The sequence below is a fragment of the Pseudonaja textilis genome, chromosome 13, assembly GCF_049901715.1.
Source record: "Pseudonaja textilis isolate UNSWEBS1 chromosome 13, rPseTex1.2, whole genome shotgun sequence".
In the NCBI taxonomy this organism is placed as follows: domain Eukaryota; kingdom Metazoa; phylum Chordata; class Lepidosauria; order Squamata; family Elapidae; genus Pseudonaja; species Pseudonaja textilis.
This window is the reverse complement of record NC_142002.1, coordinates 1,998,728-2,010,229: the sequence shown is the minus strand read 5'-3', so window position 1 is coordinate 2,010,229 and position 11,502 is coordinate 1,998,728. Positions and strand designations below refer to the sequence as shown.

At 40.5% G+C, this 11,502-nt stretch overlaps 1 long non-coding RNA gene across 1 annotated transcript; it reads right to left on the bottom strand.

Moving 5' to 3' along the window:
- Positions 1-3,237: 3,237 nt before the first annotated feature.
- Positions 3,238-10,426, bottom strand: LOC148124710 (uncharacterized). The gene is made up of 3 exons (XR_015745152.1): positions 10,322-10,426; positions 5,314-5,426; positions 3,238-3,580 (listed from the first exon to the last, which is right to left on the bottom strand). It is a non-coding gene; the product is annotated as an uncharacterized LOC148124710 (long non-coding RNA).
- Positions 10,427-11,502: the final 1,076 nt, after the last annotated feature.

Below are 11,502 nucleotides of genomic sequence, written 5' to 3'. Positions count from 1 at the left end.
TGAGAGCATAATCACCAAAGACAAATTCCTTGTGTGTCCAACCACACTTGGCCAATAAAGAATTCTAGTCTAGTCTATTCTATTCTATTTTAGTCTAGTCTAGTCTAGTCTAGTCTGGACTGGTCTGGTCTGGTCTGGTCTGGTCTGGTCTGGTCTAGTCTAGTCTAGATCAGTCCATTCTTGTATCACATAAAGCAATAAACCCTTCTTGACAAGCCACAAAGATTCAGTTCACATGATTTGGAAAACTAACAGAACTTTGTATGCGGTGGTTTGACACATATGCCCTTTCAGCCACACAGCTACACCAGTGAGACAACTTTTAACAAGAATCATTTCTAAAAACATCGCAGATGAACTAGAAACAGAATTTTCTTGTCTTCTGCCAGGTGTGTGTGTGTGTGTGTGTGTGTGTGTGTGTGTGAGAGAGAGAGAGAGAGAGAGAGAGAGAGAGAGAGAGAGAGAGAGAGAGCGCTATTGCCTTCTTCATTGTAAGTAACCTTCAAAGAAACCAGTTCTTGAAACCAAGGTTTTGGGAGAGCTCTCTCTGTTTACCTCTGAAAATGGAAAAAAAAAATCAAATCTTTGGAGAAAAATCTGCTCTCAGGGCACTGTTCAGAAAATGTGTTGGGGCCATCCTTAATACATTTATCATATCTCTAATGTCCAAGTGCAAGCAATTACACAGACACACACAAAATCCAGACACAGTTTGTCACTTGGAAGAGCAAATAATGGTTTGGTGAAAACGGTAGCAAAGGGATGCGTAGATTGCATCTGTCTTCTCCCCTGTTTTTATTTTCTTCTCTACCAAAATCCTCTTTATGAATCGCTTTATCCTTCTCAATAAGATACTGTCTGCACAATCAGCGATGATAAATGGCAAATAATTGTAAACCTGATATTGCTTTTCAATATTGAATTCATCATGCTGTCTTCTTAACACATATTAAATACTTTAAAGAATTCATATATGTTAGATTACCCCGTGCTTCTCCCCCACCTTCCAATAAACAAAATGTATTAAGTTTTCTAGTTTGGGGGAATCTAAGAATAGCCGACATCATTAATAATGGTGAATAACAATCTGGTCTCCTTCACAGCTAATCTCTCCTCACTAATCCAAAGAACTCAAATCAAATAACTTATATTAAATTTAGGCGCGCAAGATCCAATGCAAAACATCCATTCTGCATTCTGGTCTCCGCGCAGCTGATTTCACTCGATTTTTGCATGCATGGGGGGTGGGGGTGGGGGCTTATCAAATTAGAAAGCTCTGAGGAATAATTGATTAAGAAGATTGGCCTCCAACCTGAAACCGCCAGGGATGTAAGACCGATAAAGATTCAGGGGTGGGCAGTTTTAGAAAGAGTCCGCTGCCAATCCATCCAGAGAGAGAAACATAAAGTCTTGCCATAACGTATACGGGGAGAGATTAGTTCTAATAAGAAACAGTTCAGCTCTTCAAATTCTTGTAAACCCCGCGCCATCCCTTTCAATAAATCTTGCTAAAGAAGACCGGGAGCATGACACATGGAAAGGGCTCACGTTTAGGCAGCTGCCAATAAGCCTGACAGGGGTCGGATTAACCGTCTGAAGATTTGGGCAGCTGCAGACTGAGGAAGGTTGAGTGAATTTGCTGCAGTGGTTCCGGATTGTCTTCCGAAGAGCTGCTCTTGCACGGTTTTCCTGGAGGTGTTCAGGAGTAAATCTGAGATTTGGGGCAGTAGCGAAAGAGCCACCGTGGTGGTTCATCAGGTGATGTCCCAGTTTGGGCCATTATCTTTGCTAAAATTTGAGACAGGATTCTCCAGACTTAAAAGAAATGAAAAAAAATAAATAAATTCAGGGAAGAGCTTGAAGGAAGAATCTAGAATCCCTAACAAATCGGCAGGCTTGTTATTAAGGCCCGTTTTCATTCTTTGCAAACTGAAAAAATAACAACCCTACAATAGTTTATTGTTTTTTAGTTTATAGGGCTAGTTTTTCCCATGAAGTGCCTAGTGGCATCAATTTGGTTTGATGATTCCTTCTTGGTGTTTACCAGTCTCCCTGTTTCCCTTACTGTTTTTTTTTTAATTAAAAATTTTAAAATTATGGTTTTTTCAAAAAAACAACAACCAGTCACTACTCTAATGTTATTTTTTTTCAAGATTGCTCGGGTTCCACACAGGAATTCTTAGAAAGATAAAAAAAGGAAGCCCATTTGGTGCTATAGAGTCCATAACGTGCTGCCAAAATTCCCAATATTTTCACCCATTCAAAATGATAGCAAGCCCGCGGAGCACGGAATCACACTTTTCAAAATAACATTAAGTATCTCCTGCATTGTCTCACGGGAAGCACGGCTGGCAGGGAAGGTGAAGGGCTGGATCTAAACTCAAGGGATCACCCTGGATGGCGTGTGTTCCAGTCTCAAGGTCCAGGCAGAGGGGGAAATGCAATGGGCAGGAAATCCGAAACCTATCAAATGAACGATGGTTTTTAAGAGACCGGACAATCATTTGTCTGAGATGATAGGGTTTCCTGCTTGAGCAGAGGGGTTGGACTAGAAGACCTCCAAGGTTCCCTCCAACCCCGTTATTCTGATGATGAGGCACAGTTTGACTCATCAAAATGACTTAAAATGGGAACACGGGAAAAAAAAAAAAGAGAGCGTCTCCTATGCTTGAAATTCAAGGTCGCTCCAGAGTTCATTTTTTCCCCCGCCAAATAATCTTTTCTCTGATTATTTCTAGCAAGGGTGAATATGCTCCAGATCTGAAGGCAGGAACCCTCTCCAAGCCGGTTGTGCGAGATCTGCTTTTATGCCAGCCAACTCTCTGACCCAGCAGAATGGATGAAGATCCTTTAGTCTGACATAAGGGGCAATTTCTGTATCTTTCACCTTCGCGAGGCCCCTTCTTTTCAAACCATTAGACTGGCACTGGGAAAAACCTAAGTGGGGAAGAGCACCTTTCTCATGTAATAAAAGGGGCATAAACTCTGGGAAGTGCCTCTTTTGTGCTCTTAGACACGAAGACACGATCCTGGCTAGATGGCAAGAAAGTGGCTTAAAAAGCAGCCGCAGCAGCAGCACAGAAAAACCGTCTCCATCTTACACTACAGTACATAATGACGTCTCCTTTTCGGCACAAGCTTCTGTTTTTCTGCCTCCTGTTTTCTTTTCCTTTTTCCTTCCCTTCAAGACACCCTCCCAGGGGAGATCAAACTGTCTGTGTGTGGGGCTGGGGGATGGGGGGGGGGGGGTGAGTGACCTGCCTTCATGCTCCCTCCTTGCTCATGATCTCCTTGTCCGCAGACAGAAGGCAGGAAGGAGAGTGTGCCAGGTAAACCATCTGTCTTCATTATGGCCTAGAAGAGATGCCAGGATGCTTTCCTGCCATTCCCCCACCCCTCCCCCCGTGGAAGAATATGGGAGTGGGTGGGGGGGAGGACCCACTGTGATCCGAAAACATCGTGACGCTGGATTTTGCAACCAGGTGAGTGCAGGTTTTCAATCAGGCTGTAAACTGTAGACCTCAGCTGGACATTTTCTATCTCCGAAGTCTCACCACAATCAGCCTTTTTCAAAACCTGTCTTTTGGAAAAAAAATAATCGTATATATATCAAAAGGATGCATATTTGATCCCTCGGTCTTCTTCCTCTCAACTGCTGAATCGGTGCCCGTGGGATTTAATCTCTTGCAGGGAGCAAAGGAAATGAGATGGAGAATGAAATGGTGTCTGAACGTCCTTTTTTCTTCTAGATCAAGGGTCTTCAAACTTGGCAAGTGCAAGACTTGCAGACTTCAACTCCCATAATTCCTGCGTTAACATGACTGGAGGAGGAATTCTGGGAGTTGAAGTCCACAAGTCTTAAAGCTGTCGAGTTTGAAGGCCCCTGGGATAGATAAAGAGAGGTAGAATATAGAAAGAGAGAAAGATAGAATAGGTAGGTAGGTAGATAGGTAGATAGAATGAATAGATCAAGGGTCTTCAAACTTGGCAAGTTTAAGACTTGTGGACTTCAACTCCCAGAATTCCTGAGCTAACATGACTGGAGGAGGAATTCTGGGAGTTGAAGTCCACAAGTCTTAAAGCTGTCAAGTTTGAAGAGTCCTGGAAAAGATAGAGAAAGAGAGGTAGGAGAGAGAGAGAGAGAAAGAAAGATAGAATAGACAGATAGAATAGATAAAGAGAGGTAGAATAGAGAGATAGATAGAAATAGAATAGAATAGAATAGAATAGAATAGAATAGAATAGAATAGAATAGAATAGAATAGAATAGAATAGAATGATAGATAGGTAGGTAGTTAAATATAGATAGATAGATAGATAGATAGATAGATAGATAGATAGATAGATAGATAGATAGATAGATAGATAGATAGAATAGAAGAGATATAGCAAGGGTCTTCAAACTTGGCAAGTTTAAGACTTGTAGGACTTCAACTCCCAGAATTCCTGAGCTAACATGACTGGAGGAGGAATTCTGGGAGTTGAAGTCCACAAGTCTTAAAGCTGTCAAGTTTGAAGACCCCTGTTCTAGACCAAAGTTCCAGATTTCTTGCTGATGTGTGAAATGAAAACAGCTATTCCCAAGTAGGATCGGTGCAGGCAGTCCTCAACTTATGGCCACACAATGGGGGGGGGGGGCAGAATTTCCATTGCTAAGCAAGGCGGTTGTTAAGTGATTCACACAGTTGTTAAGTGAATCCAGCTTCCTTTCCCCAACTTTGCTTGTCCAAAGCCAGCTGGTAAGATCACAAACGGTGATCACACTGGGACACTGACAACCAACGTAAATATCTGCCGGTTGCCAAATTGTGATCACGGGACTGCAGGATGCTGTGAGGGTGGTAAGGGCAAAGACTCCTCGTGAGTCACATTTTTCGGTGCACTTTAAAACAGCTGAAACTACTATACATACAGGTAGTCCTCCACTTACAACAGTTCCGCTAATGACTGTTCAGAGTTAAAATGGCACTGAGAAAAGTGACTCGTGACCGTTTTTCACACAGCCATTGCGATCACGCGAATAAAATTCAGGCGCTTAACAACTGGCTCCTATTTATGTCGTTCGTAGTGCCCCGGCCTCACATGATCCCCTTTTGCGATGACTTAAAAACTGCCGCGATTCACTTAACTCTGGCAAAAAAAACAATATGGGGCAAAATTCACTTAACAATCGTCTCACTTAACAACATAAATTTTGGGCTCCACTGCCCCTGCGTAAGCCGGGCACTACCAGAATGTTGGAGGGAGGAAATGGGAGCAGCTGTTTGAAGAATCTGAAAACGGGTCTAAGGGTCCAAAGAATAAAATGCTCACCAGAAGGCAAAATTGCTCATTCGACCCACGGAAAATTAGGAGCTGACGTCTTCTAACCCTTTTTGGCTATCAGGCAACATGCAAGCTGCTGCTTTTCAAAGTCTGCATGGTTGCTGGGAAGATAAAAGGAGACAATTGTACATTACAAAAATTGTCCTAGGTAAGCAGATTTGATAGCAAGAAATATCAATTCAGGTTCCAGAAGACAAATTGTTACCACAGCTAATTTTCATTATTATTTTTGGGGGGGGGGATCTACTTTGGTCCACAGATACTGTGTTGTGCTCCAAAACAACAGCAATCTCCCCCCTGCACACTTTCTGTTTTGAGTTTGCGATGCTTGACATCAAACTCTAATAAAAGCTAATTCACAAAAATGAAGACATCCCTGCAAGTAAACGGTGCTTTAATGTTGTTATGCACTTTTGCAGGCATGAATAATTTTATCGAGGTCAAAATGGGCAATACACTCAAAGTAAAACAAGTTTAACATTCAAGTTGTCCAATCTAGATTATCTGCTATTTATTTTAGCATGTAATTTCACCGTTTTCATTCCCCCACCTCCCAGTTATCTGATACATAGGAGACGATCAGCAAAGGAGGTTGGGTGAACAAAAAGGAATTAAAAAAATCTCGAAAAAGAAAAAGGAGTCCTTAAATTCCAATAAAAATAAAACTGAGATTATCAGAAGCATTTTCAAACTAGTTCAAGGTCTCCTGGATATTTGCTTTACCATTTATTTCAACAGGATTGGCGCAAGAGAAGATAAAACGGCTCTCCCTGGAAAACCATGCCTCTCATAAGACCTCTATCTCCATCTCTATTCTTAATTAAATAACTCATTACTTAATAAAGCCAACCAAATGATTTATTTGTATTCATTAATTCTGAATAAATGCTGCTCTTTGGCGTTGGTTTTGTCACTGACAAAGATAAGGTCCTGAAAATAAAGTAAGATGGTTTGATTTAAGCAGGCCACATTAACAAGCCCTGTGGTTAAATTGTGGTAAAAGATGGATGCCCTTCGCTTCTGTTTTGAACGTGTCCTGCTGGGGGTTGGGAAGACGGAAGGTGCCGAATGATGGTATTATCATAAGGGACAACCTTTCCGAGAGAATTGAGAATGTGGGAACCCTCCATTGCAGAGTAGCTGCCTTTCCCACAGGGGTGTTCCTGGCAATACACCAAAATACGCTAAGCTGGCCATCAATATCTCCCTCTGACTTTCATTGCAGGATATATTAAGTTAGTGCAAAACTCTATAAAAATAGTTTGCTTGAGGAAAGAAATACGACTCAAAAGAGGACTTAGTCCTGCATAAAAAAGCCAGCGGGCAACAGATCAGGACAAGGAGACGGTGGGAAATTTGGCTGCTCTCCTGTCAAACAGGACTCAACGGATGACCTCTGGCAAGCTGTTTGACCTTCCTGTTCTTTGCCTGCCAAAAATCCCAATCCTGGTAGGGCTTGTTTTGCGTTTGCACCAGCCAAAGCCTTGCCTTCGAGAACGCAAGCAGAGTGACATGGCTCAGCAAAGAAGCTGCCCGCCGGCTCCTCTGTGCCTCCTCGTCCTTGTAGTGTTTCATTTTTACCTGCTTACTTATAAGTTTGTCAGCACAAACTGCATTTTTTTCTGCCTTTCGGAAGAAAAACCAAACAACAGATGTGGGGGGGGCGGTTACAGTGGGGAAAAAAAAAACAATTAACAAAGTCAAAAATCATTCACCAGGAAAATTTAAATTCTGCACGTGCAATATTAGGTATCGTAACATATGTTTACTTTGCATATTATTTTATTCATCTGAAATCCAGCCTGCTAGATATTTCTACGGGCTGCAGAAAATTGAACCCATGACAATGCAAAGTTTGCAGGACAGAGGAAAAACTGTCCAGGGTACTGAAATAAAAATACTGGCAATTCTTTTGATCATTTTTTAATGTGTAGTTCACATAGATACTACAGTACATGCACCGAAGCTGCCTTATCTTTATGGTTACTGATTTTATCAGTAAAGAATCTTTAATAGTTGGATAGCTGTATAAATCTCCATGTCCGTTGCCTGAATTTTAAACCAATCTATAGTTTAAATATTGTTCTGTGCTAACAAAGACAAGTTTATTCAACCAGAGTTGTTACAAATCATTTGCTTTGGGGTTTTTTTCCCTCTTTTTCTTTTCAAGTGGTTATGGAAACATTTTTGTTTCTCTCTATGGTGCTATAAAAAGAATTGTATATGCCAATTATCGCTCTGAAAAAGATCCTCCTTACATTTTGTTTGCGATTTCTGGTTTTCTGAAGTTGTCCTTACAGTCAAATTATAACTTGTAACAATGCTAGGGTAAGATTGTAGAATTAAAATAAGCTTAAACACATCTATGGCCAATATCCAAGGAATAAGTGGCCTGATAGCCTGGACTCTCTGGATATTTCACATCTATCCTTATCTGGGCAGGAAATGTCCCAATATTTATGGGATAATTAGGGTTTCTTGATTATCAGGCCCAGGGTGTTTCTTGACTCAATTTGGTTGCTTAGAATTACATTGCAAAGGCCTGCTAAAATAACTCTTGCCAATAGAAAATTAATTCCTTTTAGCCATCAGGAGAAATTAAATCAGGTAGCATCACTGAACTATTTCGAGTCATCATTTGCTGCACAGGTAAGATAGAATTTTAGGAGGGTACCTCAAAGCTATGTAGAAGGAAGAAAATCATGGTCCACCAGCGTTTTTTTTCTCATCTACTGTGTATGTTCATTAAAATGACCTAACAGTGATGAATAGTTTCACGTACCTTTGAAAGCAGTCAAATTCCCATGACAGCATATACAGGCAGTCCTGGACTTACGATCACAATTGAGCCTAACATTTATTTTGCTAGATGAGACAGTTGTGACACGAGTTTTGCCCCATTTTACGACTTAACAATGCCACAGTTGTTAAGTGAATCACTGCAGTTGTTAAGTTAGTATCACGGTTGTTAATTGAATCTGGCTTCCCCATTGACTTTGTTTGTCAGAAGGTCCCAAAAGGGGATCACGTGACCCCAGGACACTGCAACCGTCATAAATATGAACCAGTGGCCAAGCATCTGAATTTTGATCACGTGACCTTGGAATGCTGCAACAGTCGTAAGCCTGAAAAACGATCATAACTCACATTTTTCAGTGCCATTGTAACTTCCAACAGTCACTAAACGAACTGTTGTAAGTTGAGGGCTATCTGTACACAGAAATATTTTTCCACCTTCCCACTTACATCCATTCTGTATATTCATCGTTTTGCCAATGCCAATTTTCAAGAAAAAAAAAACTACTAATGAGTGTAAAAGCTATTTGGCTATACCAGTAATAGGTAAGTTGCTGGTGGTGACCCATTTTCAATTTTTGATTCTCCCAGGCCCATTTGGGTTTCTCTCTCCCTCTAACCTGCCAAACTTGAGGATAATCTAAGATATACCCGAGAAGAATTATGCTTTAGTTAGGGCAACTGCCCGAATCCAGACAAGTTTACTTTACAATAGCGCAATGGGATAAATAATGCAACACATTGTTTTAAGAAAAGACTTCCCTGCAATTGTTTTGGCTTCCAATTCTTCTACGTTAACTGTGAAGCACTTTTCCGAAATTATTAAAAAAAGAAAAGAAAATGAACATTAACAGCTGGATCCCATTATGTGTGTTACTTAGTCCAGCGATTGATAAGAATTCAGGAGGCAGTTTTGTAAACAGCCACCTGCTCCTCTGTTATCTGTGAAAAGAATTGCCTCCTTGTTGGTTCACAGCAAAGCTATTAGAGAGGAACCAAGAAAAACATCACCAATAATGCACTGGAGAATAAATTAGTTTGACACTCAGAATAAGTCAGTTCTAGAAGTCTGGTAATCCTTTTTCATCTTGATAGATGGCGTTAAAGAAGACCCTGTGAGGATCTTGCTTGGAAGAATTACTTTGGATTCAGGTAGCTCCCAAAGAGCTTGACAATACACTTAATTGCAATATAATGCATTTTACAGTATTTAATTTGGTGGAAGACAATGTTTGGTAAGGATGCATAGGCTATAATTTTATAGACAAGTCCACTGATTTAAAAAGATGTATGTAGAGCTCAAGGCTAGATTGGAAAGTTAAAAAAAACACCAGCACTGAAGTTACCTACTTTGGTAATGAAATATCTGCAAAAACAACCAAGCTCAGAGAGCACCAAAGACCCCATAGTTTCCCTCCTCCTCCTCCTCCTCTTCCTTTCTGCACATCCCAATCCCCCTAACACTGATTATGTTAATTAGTTAGATAATGAAATGTCTGCAAAGAAAACAACAACCAACAAATTTATCTCAGAATGATAAAATGAGATGTTGCTAAGATGTTACAGTCACCAAAGTTTTCTTTTTATACAGGTGTCAAATTGTAGGATGTACAAAAGTAGAGTTTAGCAATTTAATCTTAATGTTGGAACTGTTTAACCAATATGTAACAGTGAAAACTAAGCAAAAATAAAAGTAGAACGAGGATGATCCTCTCTCTATGCATCTAACAGGTTATGTCATTGCTTGTGACAATGTACACCAGAGCAGCATTTTTATGCAATATTTTTTTTTTAATTTTGAAGATGAACTTACAGGTTTATTAGGTGTATTTTGAATGAAGCAGCCAGGATGCTGGGATAATCACAAAAGGCCAATGAAGCTCTCTTTGCTTCATCCAGCAGGGCTGAATTTAGGGAAGGAGTGACTCTCTGTGCCAGTTATGAAAATTACACCCTGAAAACTATTGGCAAATGCGCGTAATCGATCTATCTCATGAATTTAAAAAAAATCTTTATAGATAATCTGTGGCTCTCTATTGCCATTTCAAATCTGTGAACTAACTGGGTGGGATTTACCTCTATGCAAAGATTCATAGGATTGCAATACACCAGCCATGAGTCATGATTTTTGAAACCAAAGAGTTTCAACTACAGAATAAACCGTTTTGTCTTTCGTGGCTTGTTTCTTAAATTGGGCTACCTTATATCTTTTAATTGGCCAAATAGAAGGAAAGGCATTTTTCTTCCTTGACTGGCATAGGGGAGAGAAGTAGATAGGAGCTTCTACGGTGCACATGAACATAACCTGAAAATGAAAGGAGATACCAGATTAAAATGTCATTAAAATGTCAAAAGATGATGCATTACAACTGCAAGTATATGGAAAAATCAGAGTTGTGGATATCACGGAAAATTTTTCTTCTTTACTTAATAATTGATCATAACGGCTCTGACATGCCAGCAAAAATAAAGATACTAATCTATTCAGAATGACAGCTTTCGCGCTATTCCTCTGTTTTTAGTAACTTCTGATTATGTTCGTTCTTAACAGCCGTTTCCTTGAATAGTAAGCTCTTTTATGCTGAAACAAAACAGTATCGTCTCAGGTGGTCCTCAACTGATGACGACAATTGAACCCAGAATTTATGTTGCTAAGAGCGACAGTTACATGAATTTTGCCTCGTTTTATGACCTTCCTTGCCACAGTTAAATGAATCACTGCAGGTGTTAAGTTACTGATAAGGTTGTTAAGTGAATCTGGCTCCCCCATTAGCTTGGCTTGTGAGATAGTCGCAAAAGGCGATTACCTGACCCGGAATACTGCAACTGTCATAAATGTGAACCAGTTGCCAAGCACCCGAATTTTGATTATGTGACCATGGGGATGCGGCCATGGATGTAAGTGTGAAGACTGGTCCCAAATCCCCCCCCCTTTTTTTTCCGGTTGCAACTTTGAACAGCGGCTAAAGTTGTGAGTTGAGGATTACCTGTAACAGGAAAGTATCATGGCTTGTGTGAGTTGGGGGGAACCTTATAGATCTGGACCGTGCCTTGGTCAGTTTGGGAATCCACAAAGTCTTCCTGGAGAGAAAACTATCTAGCCCCTATTTGGAAGCCTCCTGCCGGAATCGTGGGGAGGTCTCTGTCCACTACCCTCTTACACGGATTGTCTTCTGATAGGAAGGCCCTACAGGGACTCCTCGTTTTGCAACCATTTGTTTAGGAACCATTCAAAGTTACAGCAGCACTAAAAACTGACCTACATCACACTTGATGATCATTGCTGCATTTCCAAGGTCAATAAGATCACCTTTATTGTCCCTTTTTTTTTTCCTGTGAACACACTGGCGCACGTTAAAAAAAATGAAATTCTGAAAAAAA